Genomic DNA, 14,391 nt, shown 5'->3' with positions numbered 1-14,391 from the left:
TTTTTTTTTTTCTTATTTAGCATCTGTATATATTCTTTGATGAGGTATCTGTTAAGGACTTGGCTTATATTTTAATCAAGTTTTTTGCTTTCTTATTGTGGAGTTTTAAGAATTCTTCATATATTTTGTATAACAATCCTTTATCAGATGTGTGTTTTGCAAATATTTTTGCCCAGTCTGTGGCTCATCTTCTCATTTTCTTGACACTTTCACAGAGCAGAAGTATTTAATTTTAATGAAGTCCAGTTTATCAGTTATTTCTTTCATGGATTATGCCTTTTGTGTTGTGTCTAAAAAGCCATTGCCATACCCAAGGTCATATAGGGTTTTGCCTGTTATCTTCCATGAGTTTTATAGTTTTGCATTTCACCTATAAGTCTATGATCCATTTTGAGTTAATTTTGTAAGGAGTGTAAGGTCTGAGTTTACTTTTGTTTTTGTTTTGTGTGTGGATGTCCAGTTTTTCCAGAACCATTTGTTCAAAAGTCTATCTTTGCTCCGTTGTATTGCCTTTGCTTCATTTTCAAAGATCTTCCAACTTTGTTCTTCTCCTTCAATATTGTGTGGGCTATCCTTGGTCTTTTGCCATTCCATATAAACTTTAGAATAAGCTTGTCAATATCTATAAATAACTTGATAAGATTTTGTTTAGGATTGTATTGAATATATAGATCAAGGTAGGAAAAAGAGACATCCTTACAATTAGGGTATTCCCATTCATAAACATGGAATATCTCTCCATTTATTAAGCTATTCTTTGATTTCATTCATCATAGTGTTATAGTTCTCCTCATACAGATCTTGTACATATTTTGTTAGATTTATACATAAGAATTTAATTTTTAGATGCTAGTATAAATGGTATCATTTTTTTTAAGATTTATTTATTTGAGAGAGAGAGTCAGGGGAGGGGCAGAGGGTAAGAATTTTCAAGCAGACTCCTGGTTGAGTATGGAGCTGGATGCACTCTCAGTCTCACAACACTGAGATCATGACCTGAGCCAAAACCAAGAGTCGGATGCTTAACTGACTGAGTCACCCAAGTGCCCCAAGTGCCCCATGTTTTCAATTTTAATATCCACTTGTTAATTGGTAGTATATAGGAAAGCAATTGACTTTTGTATATTATTTTTTTAGTCTGTAACTTTGCTATAATTGTTTATCAGTTCTGGGAGGTTCTTTTTGTTTTTTGTTTGTCAATTCTTTCAGATTTCTAAATAAATGATTATGTCATTTGTAAACAAGGATTTTTTTTTTATTTCTTCTCTTCAGATTTATATCCTTTTTATTTTCTTTTATTGCCTTATTACAATTGCAAGAACTTCTAGTAACATGTTGAAAAGGAATGGTGACAAGAAATAACCTTACCTTATACCTGATGTTAGTGGAAAGCTTTGAGTTTCTCACCATTACCCATGCTGTTTGCTGTAGGGTTTTTGTAGATATTCTTTTTGGGTTTTTTTTTACACTTTAAAAGGATACATTTTATTGTATGTAAAATTTGTCTCAATAAAGTTGATTTTTAAAAATATAATGTTACAACCACAATACATTATCATAATTTGATGAAATAAAAGCATACAAATTAAAAGAAATATTAAAAGGAAAAATCCACTCAGATACCACTATCCTAACAAAGTTTTTCCATTTCTGCTTGTAATCTTAGTGTATATATATTTTGCACAGCTGTTATTGTTTTGTATAAATATTTTTACATCCAACTTTTTATTTATGTTATACACATTTTTCACATTATTTCATAGGCTATACAAAATGACATATTTCTTGAAGTAGATTTGCTATAAAAAAGTAGATATGCTATAATTTAGTTATCCATTAATCTTTAGACCATTTGCATTGCTTCTCATTTTTTCCAATTATAAAAATTATCATAATGAACATCATACATAAAGATCCTTTTCTTTTTTTAAAAGATTTTATTTATTTATTTGACAGAGAGAGACACAACGAGAGAGGGAACACAAGCAGGGGGAGTGGGAGAGAGAGAAGCAGGCTTCCTGCGGAGCAGGGAGTCCAATGCAGGGCTCGATCCCAGGACCCTGGGATCATGACCTGAGCCGAAGGTAGGCACTTAACAACTGAGCCAACCAGGTGCCCCAGAGATATTCTTTATCAAGATAAGAAAGTTCCCTTCTATTCCTAGATTGCAGAGAGGTTTTATTATGAATGGGTGTTGAATTTTATCAAATGCTTTTCTACATCTATTGATATAATCATGTGAGTTTTCTTCTATCACCTGTTGATGTGATGGATTACATTGTTTTTTGAATGTTGAACTAGTCTTGCATATTTGAGATAAAGCTGATCATGAGAAAAACTTGGTCATGTTGTATAATTCTTTGTCCATAATGTTGGGTTTAATATTTCAATATCTTGTTGTGACTTTTTATATCTATATTCATGAAAGATACTGGTTTGTAGTTTTCTTTTCTTGTAATTTTTTTTCCTGGTTTGGGTAGTAGAATAATATTGGCCTTGTAGAATGAGTTAGGAAGTATTCCTTCTGTTTCTGTGCTCTGAAAGAAATTGTAGCGTATTGGCATAATCGTGTCCTTAAATATTTGGTAGAATTCACTAGTAAAACAATCTGAGCCTAGTGTTTTGCCTTTGGGAAGGTTATTAATTGTTTCAATTTCTTTAACAGATAAGGGCCTAATTAAATTGTCTAGTGCTTCTAGTGTGAGTTTTTGCAATTTGTGTCTTTCAAAAAATTTATTCATTTTATTTAAGTTATTTATGGGCATAAAGTTGTTCATAGTATCTCTTTATTATTCTCATAATTTCCATGGAATGTGTACTGATGTTCCCCCTTTCATTTCTGTTATTAGTAGCTTATGTCCTCTATTTTTCTTCATCAGTCTGGCTAGTGGCTTAGGGATTTTATTGATCTTTTCAAGGGCTAGTTTTTAGTTTCATTAATTTTTGCTATTGATATCCTATTTTTAATTTTATTGATTTCAGCATTAATTCTTACTATTTATTTTCTTCTATTTGGTCTGGATTTAATTTGATCCTCTTTTTTTTTAGTATCCTAACGTGGAAGCTTAAAAAATTAATTTTAGATCTTTTTTTCCAATATATGCACTCAATGCTATAAATTTCCATCTAAGCGATGCTTTCATTACATTGCACCAGTTTTGGTAAACTGTGCTTTCAGTTTCCTTTAGTTCAAAATATTTTAAAAGCTCTGATTTCTTCTTAACCCTTCTTAACTTCTTGTTTATTTAGAAGTGTGTTGTTTAATCTCCACATATTTGGGGGATTTTTCAGTTATCTTTCTGTGATTGAATTCTAGTTTAATTTAATTGTGATCTGAGAACATATATTGTATGATTTCTATTCTTTTAAATTTGTTAAGGTGTGTTTTATGGCTTGCAATGTCATCTACATTGGTGAATGTTCCATATGAACTGGAAAAGATGTGTATTGTTGGATAAAGTAGTGTATAAATGTCAAATGGTGTTGTTGAGTTCAACTATGTCCTAACTGATTATCTGCCTGCTGGATTTGTCCATTTCTGATAGAGCAATGTTGACGTGTCCAATTATAGTAGTGAATTGATCTATTTCTCTTTATAGTTTTATCAGTTTTTGCCATGTGTAGTTTGATGCTCTGTTGTTAGGTGCATACACATTAAGGATTGTTAGAAAATTGAACCTGTTATATGATAATCTCTGTCTTTTAATAGGTGCATTTAGACCATGATGTTCACAATGATTACTAATATTGTTGGATTAATATCTACTGTATTTGTTACTGTTTCCTATTTGTTGCCCATGTTCTTTGTTTCTGTCTTCTACTCTTTTTCTGCCTTCTGTGGTTTTAATTGAACATTTTATGTGTTTCCCTATTCTCTCCATTTTTAGCATATCAGTTATGCTTCCTTTTTTTTAAACTTTTTTTAGTAGTTACCTTAGAGTTTACAATATACATTACAAGGAATTCAAATCCAATTTCAAATATTACTATACCAGGTGAATGGATAAAGAAGAGGTGGTATATATAGACAATGGGATATTACATAAAAAAGAATGAAATGTTGCCATTCACAACAACATGGATGGAGCTAGAGAGTATTATGCTAAGCAAAATAAGTCAGTCAAAGAAAGACAAACACTGTATGATCTCATTTATATGTGGAATTTAAGAAACAAATCAAAAGAGCAGAACAGAAAAAAGAGAGGGGGGAGCAAACCAAGAAGCAGACTCTTAACTATAGAGAACAAACTGATGGTTATCACAGGGGAGGGGATGGGAGGATAAGTGAAATAGTGAAATAGGTAATGGAGATTTGTCCTGATGAGCACTGGGTGACATATGGAATTGTTGAATCACTTATTGTATCCCTGAAATTAATATAACACCATATGTTAACTATACTGGAATTAAAATTAAATTAAATTAAAAATAAAATAAAGTAAAATAAAATAAAATACTATACCACTTCACAGGTAGTGTGAGTACCCTATAATACTAAAACAATCCTAATTCTTTTTTCCTACTCTTGTATCATTGTTGCCATTCATTTCATTTATATATAAACATATATGTAAGTATATAGATATGATGCATACATAAGCACACCCAGGGTATGTTGTTACTGTTGTTATTTTGAACAAAATGTTATCTATTAAATCAATTAAGGATAAGAAAAATAAGTTTTTTCTTTTACCCTTAATCCTTCCTTGATGCTTTTCCTTTCTTTGTGTTGATCCAAATTTTATATACTTTATATATATAAATAAAGTACTTTTAACATTTCTTGCAAGGCAAATCTACTGAAAAAATTCCCTCATTTTTTTGTCTGAGATAATCTTCTTCACTTTTTGTAGGATACAGAATTCTAGGTAGGTGGTTTTTTTCTCTCAGTACTTTTAATATTTTACTCTATTCTCTTCTTGCTTATGGTTTCTGAGGAGAAAGATGTATTTATCTTTGTTCCACTATAGGTAAGGTGTTTTTTCTTCCCTCTAGCTTCTTTCAGGACTTTTTTCTTTAGCTTTGGTTTTTTGTAATTTGAAAATTAGAGATTTAGGCGTAGAATTTTTTTTCGTTGTTATTGGTGGTGGTGGTGTTTTGTTTTGCTTTTTGCATTTAGCATTTATCCTGCTTGGTGTTCTCTGAGCTTCCAGGATCTCTGGTTTGGTGTCTGACATTAATTTGGGGTATTTCTCGGTCATTATTATTTCAAACATTTCTTCTGTCCCTTTCTCTCTTCCTTCTCCTTCTGATGCTCCCATTGTGTGTATGTTCCACCTTTTGTAGTTGTCCTACAGTCCTTGGATATTCAGTTCTGTTTTGTTTTGTTTTTTAGTCTTTGTTTCTTTTTGCTTTTCAGTTTTTGAAGTTTCTATTGAGATATCCTCAAGCTCAGAGATTCTCTCCTCTGCTCTGCTTCTAAGCCTTTCAAAGACATTCTTTATTTCTGTTATAGTATTTTTTTTTTGTCTCTAGCATTTTTTTTGGTTCTTAGAATTTCCATATCTCTGCACACATTGCCCATCGGTTCTTGCATGTTGTCTTCTTTATCCATTCTAGCTCTTAGCATCATTGTTTCAAATTCCTCATCTCATACTTCCAACATCCCTGCCTTGTCTGGTCCTCAAGATTGTTCTGTCTCTTCAAATTGTGAGTTTTTGTTTTGAGTTTGTTTGGTTTTTTTGTTTTTTGTTTGTTTTGTTTTTTGCATTTGGGTATGCCTTGTATTTTTTTTTTAAAGATTTTATTTATTTATTTGAGAGAGAGAATGAGAGACAGCACGAGAGGGAGGAGGGTCAGAGGGAGAAGCAGACTCCCCGCCGAGCAGGGAGCCAGATGTGGGACTCCATCCCGGGACTCCAGGATTATGACCTGAGCCGAAGGCAGTCGCTTAACCAACTGAGCCACCCAGGCACCCTTTTTTTTTTTTTTTTTTTTTTTTTGATAGCCAGACACGATGTGCTGGATAAAAGAAACTGCTGGTAATGTGGTGGTGAGGTGTGAGGGGAAAGGGAGCTTTATATAGTTTAGTAATGTGGTGGTGAGGTGTGAGGGGAGAGGGAGCTTTATATAGTTCTATGATAGGTCTCAGTCTTTTAGTGAGGCTGGGACTCTGAACTGTGAACTTCAAGAGTGTTTCTCAGTTTATTTTCTCTCCCCTTAGTAGGAGAGGATGGCTAGAGTGGGCTGGAGTTGGGTATTTCCCTTCCCTCAGGTCAATTAGGCTCTGATAAAACACCAGCAGGTTAGGTTCTGGTTAATTAGTCTCTCTTGAGGGCAAACCTTGTTAAGAAGACTAGAGTGCTCCTGTTATTTCAAAAAAAAAAAAAAAAAAAGGTTCTTTTTCTCCTCCCCATGACAGATGCTTGAGGGTATGTTTCTTTATTATTTACTGTGGGGATTTGGTTGAGCTCCTGGAAGTAAATTTCACAGTACTGGGGGGCTCTCCCTATGACTAGGTCCCTGCTAGAGTTGTTTTTGTTTTTTCTTTTTTTAACTCAAATCAATCTCTCCTTTTTCCTTTTTTTTTTTTTTAAATTTTATTTATTTATTTGACAGAGAGAGACACAGCGAGAGAGGGAACACAAGCAGGGGGAGTGGGAGAGGGAGAAGCAGATCCCCACTGAGCAGGGAGCCCGATGCGGGGCTCAATCCCAGGACCCTGGGATCATGACCTGAGCCGAAGGCAGCCGTTTAACCGACTGAGCCACCCAGGCGCCCCTCTGCTAGAGTTTTTAACTCTCAGAATTGTCTGTACTAAGCCTCTGGTTGTTCAATTACAGTTCGAGGTTTCTCTACCCTGGCACTTGTTCCTGCAGCGGTTTTCCTGTGTGAGTCTCTGCTCCAGTGAACTGTTATTCTCCGTGTGTGCCTGTCTCTCCAATATTGGACGCAGTGGTTTACCTGTGTCCTCCTCTTTTATAGGTCCTAGAGGTGTTGTTGATTTTTCAGAGTTTTACTTGTTATTAGGATGGAGTGGCAACTGCCAAGCTTCTTATCTGTGGAACCAGAAATCATAATTCATAATTTCCTGTTTTAATGCATCATTCCCACTCCCAGTTACACATACTGTCATTCTCTTAACTCATCATCCCTTTTGGCAATCATTTCTCTCTTCCCCTTTACAAGAAAACTTGTTTAAAGAGACATCCTCATTGCAGTCAATTAGGTTCCCATTTCCCATGGGTCCTCGCCAGTAGGGCTTCCACCGGTAACACTTTACAATAGCTCTTATCAAATTCACATAAGTCCTCCATGTTGGTAGGTCTGATAAATAATTCCTAGTTACCTTACTTGATGTAACACTAATACTTTGCATAATCAATCACTCCTTCTTCTTGGAAATATTTCCTCTACTTGACTTGAACGATATCATACTCTATTTTTTCTTCTCCTTTGCTGGGGGCTGCTTCTCGGTTTCTTCATCTGATTTTCCCTCATCTCCTTGTCTTCTAGGCAATCTGCGACTCTTTGGACCTCTACCCTTTTGTATTTACTCTTCTCATTTTGTGATCTTATCCAGGAGCCTAGCTTTAAATAGGATCTGTACGCTGATGTCTCCCAAATTTGTATGGCAACCTGGTCTTCTATGAATTCCAGACTTGTAATTCCAACTACCAAATATTACACTCAGCACACCCATCAGTAAAAAGGCATTTCAAATTGAGCATATGACCTTCCCCTCTAAACATACTCCACCCACAGTCTCCATTAGTTAGTGGCAAATGTGTGCGCTTCAGGTAGCTTAGGAAAATCTGTCAGGAAACTGGTTAGGAAAACCTCTTGTCTCCACCACAATATATATTCAGAATCCTCCATTATCACAATCCCTACTATAAGCCCCCTGCCAAAGCAGCATTTGCTCTTTCCTGAATTACTGAAATCTTTTTATTATTTGTCTTCATTGTTTCTCTTTGCCAAACCTCAGCATGCAACCAAGTAGGCTAGATCCTCTTACTTCTCTGGTCCAAACCCTCTGATGGCTTTCCACCCAATTTAAAATAAAGATCAGGGAGCGCCTGGGTGGCTCAGTCGTTAAGCGTCTGCCTTCGGCTCAGGTCATGATCCCAGGGTCCTGGGATCGAGCCCTGCATTGGGCTCCCTGCTCGGCGGGAGGTCTGCTTCTCCCTCTCCCACTCCCCCTGCTTGTGTTCCCTCTCTCGCTGTCTCTCTCTCTCTGTCAAATAAATAAAATCTTTAAAAAAAAAATAAAAAAATAAAAATAAAGATCAGGAATCTTTCAAGAGCCTAGAAGGTCCTACACAATCAGCTTCATCCATTACCTCTATAATGTCATCTCCTACCCCCTCTGCTTACTTATTCTGTTCTGGCCAAACTGGCCCTCTTGCTGTGTGTGTGTGTGTGTGTGTGTGTGTCCCTCATTTTATACACAGTTACAACTTATTGATACAATGTTCCTATTTCTAGGAATGTCTTCCTCAGTTGTGTGTGCCTTGTTTCTTTTCCTCCTTCAGATTTTTACTTAAATGTATTATCAATGAGGTCTCTCATGATCATCTTATTTATAACTGGAATCTTTCAACCTCTCTAACTCCCTTCTTTATTTTTTTATTTTGGAACTTAACCCCTTCTACTGTGTTACATTTATCTATTTATCTCTTTATTTTTTGTCTTCCCCTCACTCAGTTCCATTTGTGGATATATGTTTGTTTATTCTGTTCGCACATTTAAAATAAATACATATTTATGGGCAAGCATTGATTTTTCTAACCAATGGAAAATAGATCTGAAGTGTGAATAATGAAATAATTTTAAGTGTTGAATAATTAAAGTAGCCTTTATGTACTGAGAATTTATAGTATGTCAGCCTCTAGATTAAGAGCTATACTCGTAGTATAGGTCTACCTTTCTACTAGGGATTCTTCCTGAGTTTGGCCTTTGGATTGCTTTGTATGGGATATTGTAGATATTTGTGAACACATATTTTTTATTTCTCCCATATATTACACTCTGCCAGTGAGAGATCAGATCCTATCTTAGTCAACTTTGTATATAATGTTCAGAGCAGGGTCTTTCTCATGGAAGGAGCTCATTAAATGTTGGCTTAAGAAATATAAACCAATGTGTGGCTGTTTGATGATTGATTGAAATTAAAATAGTAACTTTGCCTATGGAGTTTTGATTCTAGAAATGCAGGGAAGCTGTCCAATTTCTATCCTTTTTCTTTCAACTAATCCTTAGGATCTATTGCATGCTAGGAGATAGAAGCAATACTTTCTCTGAATGTTGCCAAATTTATCCTCTCTCAAATGTTTTAGAGCATACAGTTTTCTGCATCATTCATAAAAATAGAAGGGATTGATGTCCATAAAGCTATAATTATGCAGGTTAAAGACTTCATAATTAATTAATGGCAAAGCACTCTTCTAGCTTTGTGATATATAAAAAGATGATATAAGTAAATTTGTCTTTCAATTAACTTGAGAAAATCTAACTGCCATTAAGATGGTTCTTCCACCCTAAACATAAACTTTCTTTAAATATTATTAACCAGGAAAATAAAGCTTCTAAAGTGTTTTTGAATTAAAATTATAGAACCATCACACTTTGATAGACTACCCATAATGAGTTATGCAATTGTTTAAAGTTACATTTTTTTCTGTCATGGGCAGTTTTGAATTTACAGCTCTTAAAAACTCCTAAAAGGACACAAATAAAATTTTAATGGGCATTTCAGCGAAGTCTTTCTGAATCTTGTATTAGATTTCCCTTTAGCCTTGGGTAAAGCCATAAAAAAAATTGCCTGCTTAAAAATGTAATCATCACACAGGAACCTTCCTAAAGTCAGCCTCAAATAGAATAAAATATATTTTATTAATGATACAATTCACAAAATTACCAGCCCTGCCACTCTCTGCCCTCCAGGGACACCTCCTCCTCCTCTTACACATCCACCAGTCACTGGTGTTTGTTCTGTGTAATTTAACCTTCTGATTGCCTTGAATGTTTAATGAGCCAGATTAAGTGAAATGCTGATTAGGAGTGTTGACTCCTGTTGGTAAAGTGGACCAGTGAAATCCTTTTTTGAGGCTCAGCCCAAGCAAGGCCCAGTCCTGATTAAAGAACTAGAACTAAGAAAGCACAGGCAAGCTTTGTTTGTTTTCACTTCTAAAGTGAAGTGTTAGTAAGTAAATGGAGTCCATTTTCAAAGATCCAGTCAGACCTGGGAATCTGAGCCCCTTTGCAGGGGCAGTGACCCCATTCTCCTTAAACGACTTATTTTTTCCTCAAGGTATATGTCTAGGACTCATACAAAATTATAACTGATCTCTTTTCTTTTGCCTCAATTTAGTTGGTTTATTCTTGTCTCAGAACTAAATAAGTTTCTTCCTAAATAAGTTTCTTCCTCAAGGAGAAGGAGGAGGTGGACCTTCCTGGGAGACTAATCCACAAGCCTGAGATTAGATTCATCGTGAAGCCAACACCTTACTCTTACAAAGACTCCCAGCAAGGTCCTGTGCCTTCTTAGACAGAGAAAAATGCTATTGGTTAATGCTTATCATTTGGTAAGCAATAAAATTTGATTATAGTGTTTTAATCTGGGATTCATTAAACACTGAAAATTATTTGTTAGATATTAAAATTGATTAGGCTTTGTGGGCTAACCCAAAAAAACCAAGATAATTTTCTTAAGCAGTTTTCATAGCAGTTCATAGTAGTTGTTACTCATAACACCTGGTAAATAATGACGTAATAACTTGGAAATATCAAGAAGAAATTTAAAGTACTGTTTACATGTTCAAACTTGAGAAGTGAGAAATGAAATATAAAACCAGGAACATTTACAATAACAATATTCCAATATCTAACATCAGCTTTACTATTGGAATAGAAGAAATGGTCAAAATGGCATGTTGATTATTCTGAGACTAAATTTCTACTGGCTATCTAGACTTCTACAGAAAAATAATTTTATTTACTGAATTTATTTAATCCTCAGTGAAATTATGTCTCCACTTCAGAGGGCATCACATCTGCCGTAAGACACATACTTCACAAGAGCAGAATGTCCATATGAGATAATTCTACCCTTACTCTAGGGGTGGGAAATTAGGAAATAATTAGCACTACTTTCAACTATTCCTCTATTCTAATGTTCCCAATAAGGTGGATTTTCCTTACCTTTCATTAAAGGAAATTTAAATGCATATTACTAAATGAAATAAGCCAATGTGAAAAGGCCTCATTTTGTATAATCCAACAATATTACTAAATAAAGAAGCCAATCTGAAAAGTATAATTCTGTATAATCCAACAATTTTTGTCTATTCTGGAAAAGACAAAACTGTGAAGACAGTAAAAAGGTCAGTTGGTGCCATGAATTGGGGTAGAGGAAGAATGAATAGGTAGAGCACAGATTTTTAGAGGAGAGAAAACACTCTGTAAATTATTATAATAATAGATGTACATCATTATAATATTTGTCACAACCCATAGAATATACAAAACCAAGAGTAAGTCCTAAAGTAAATTATGGAGTTTGAATGATTATATGTCAACATAGGTTAATCAGTTTAACAAATGTACCACTCTGGGGAGTGATGTTGATAATGGGGGACACTGCATGGGTGGGGCCAGGGACTATTTGGGAAATCTCTGTACCTTTCTCAATTTGGGGGTGAACCTAAAACTGCTCTAAAATAATTAAGTCAGGGGGCACCTGGGTGGCTCAGTTGGTTAAGCGTATGCCTTCGGCTCAGGTCATGATCCCAGGGTCCTGGGATTGAGCCCCATGTTGGACTCCCTGCTCAGCAGGGAGCCTGCTTCTCCCTCTCCCTCTGCCTGCCATTCCCCCTGCTTGTGTTCTCTCTGTCACTATCTTTCTCTCTCTCTCTGTCAAGTAAATAAATAAAATCTTAAAAAGCCTGGTGATGGGTATTAAAGAGGGCACATACTGCATGGAGCACTGGGTGTTATACGCAAACAATGAATCATGGAACACTACATCAAAAACTAATGATGTAATGCATGGTGATTAACATAACATAATAAAAATAAAATAAAATAAAATAAAATAAAAAGACAAAAAAATAAGTAAAAATAAAATAATTAAGTCAGGAAAAAAATTAAAGAAAAAAAGAAAATTATTAATGACTTTGGGTGAGAGTGAATTACCATAGTGATGTCCTTGGGGATGCAGGATGAAGTCTAATATTAAGAGTACCTAGGATGGTAAATGAAATGGCAGGAAACTGTGGACATTTTATTCTGATTATCTAGATTTGCTCTGAGAATTAGGAAATAAGATATAAACTGAGAGTATTTCAGAGAGAGGAGAAGGTATGAATCATTTTCTAGAACAGTGCTACTTTTTCCTAATCTTTTAGTAATGATAGTAAACTAGTGTGTAGGGACTGTCTGCCATGATAGCTGGTTATCTGGTCATCTCAAATTGTCATTTTCTTTCTTTGCTGAGATGATTCAAAGACTCACTTTAGCCACTATACTGTTTTCTGAGAACAAGGATCATGCTTTGTATCGTTGGCACTTCTTTCAGTGTCTGGCAAACAGTGGACATTGAATCAATGTTTACCAAGTCAATAGATATTTTAGGATCCTTACTACATTTGTGTATATTGCTGATTTTTTACATATATTATATCTTGAGAGTATGTGTCCTGTTAGTCCCAAATACTTCCCGACACGAATTATCCAGCTCTATTTGGATATTTTCTCTCCTAAAATTAAAAAAGAAATTTGCTGTCTTTTAGAGAATATTTTAATGGCCCACACCCTGTAAATATTCACAGTCAAGAATAATGTTTTCACTAATCTTTATCCCAGGGCAGAAATTCCAACTGTTTTTAGTGTACTATCAGCATGAAGCCTTCTGACATGGAGGAAAGAACATACTGTTTAAAATCAGAGATACTGTAATTGGAAATTATAGTTCTATTTGGAAAGTTATTTTAGTACTTTCATAGCCTGTGTCTACAGTCTGGAATCACACATTAAATGAGATATTATAGTCCAGTTCAAAGTCAGTATATAGTGGGCATTCAATAAATTGTAGCTAAGGAATCTAGTGCTTGAATATTATATTTCTATTTTTAAGACAAGTTGTCATTGAAAGTTGTCCAAATAGAGATCACATGTTACCTTGGACTGTATTTTGTTCAAGGAAGAATCACTTGAGTGGAATCCTATTATTATACAAATGTAAGACTCAGAGGTACCCAATGACCCAGGGAAAAAGGCTGTGATCGGATTTTTTTATGTAGGCTGAAGAAGGCCAATTACATTCAGTGGGTGAGCTTTGGACAAGAAGGCAAGCTAAAGAATATCAATACGCAAATGGATCTCTCTCACTGAAAACCATCGAGGCTTCTATGAGTGTTTGGAACAGAAAAAACATCATCATATCAGTGAACAAGATAGCTTTAAACTGGTTGGACCAATACTTCATTGATTGCTAAGAGTATAAGCAACAGTAATGAAGCAGCCCTCTAGCAGACTTCCTATGTCCTCCACTGTTTCGCCATGATGCGCTGAAGCAGAGTAAGCATCCTTAGATTCACAGACAATTCTGCCCTACGCTCAAATGGAGATTCAAGTCCGTTGTAATCTGAAAAATATTTTAATGTGTAACCCTTATTTGATAGCAGTTAATTAGGTTTTAGCTATTACATTATTGTTACTAATAACATTATAATCATTATTAGGTAACAGCTTCATAGAGAAACTCCATGGGGAGAAGAGAATGGCCAATGTTTCCCTCTTGTATGTCCCTCGAGTGTCAAAGGTTTCTCTGAAGCTTTTATTTTTTTAAAATCTCAGGCATCCAAGCTTCTGAACCCAACTTCCTACCAATTTTCAGGGAACTCTTCTATTCTGCTTCTTTTCCAGAATATTCCATGGACCACACACACACACACAAAAAGCAACTGGATACTTTTACTTCCTCTTTGGAGAAAATGCCATCATGTCTCACCTTCCTAGAAAAGCCATAAGCTCTTAGCAGATAGGTACTATTTTATGCTTGATTTATGGTTGGCTCTACATAACATCCAGCACAGTGAGTAGATTTATGATTGATGGATTGGTTAGTTGTGAAAACATATTTTATAGTGGGCAGTGAACTCAGGAATTAAGAAGGCTGTCTGTCACAGCTGAGATTTCCAATATCCCGGTGGTGCTAATCGTGACTTTCCCATTGTTTTACTGTGTGACGTATCTGTTTCTCATCAGCATTCACCAAGTGCTATTGTTCATGTTTCACTGTTCTTCATGTTGACTTTTATTGCTGCCATCCCCTCACCACCACCACCACCACCCCAAAAAACACACACAGATATTTTTGGTGGTGTAGTACCTATATTCTAATTGCTTTTTGGTGTAAAATGGCAAGTCTGTGAAAATTTAGTTTATACA

The sequence above is a fragment of the Mirounga angustirostris genome, unplaced genomic scaffold (genome assembly GCF_029215605.1).
Source record: "Mirounga angustirostris isolate CCGP_5_RB_7025 unplaced genomic scaffold, mMirAng1.0.hap1 SCAF_2, whole genome shotgun sequence".
Lineage (NCBI taxonomy): Eukaryota > Metazoa > Chordata > Mammalia > Carnivora > Phocidae > Mirounga > Mirounga angustirostris.
The sequence above is the reverse complement of the archived record's forward strand: the minus strand, read 5'-3'. Positions refer to the sequence as shown.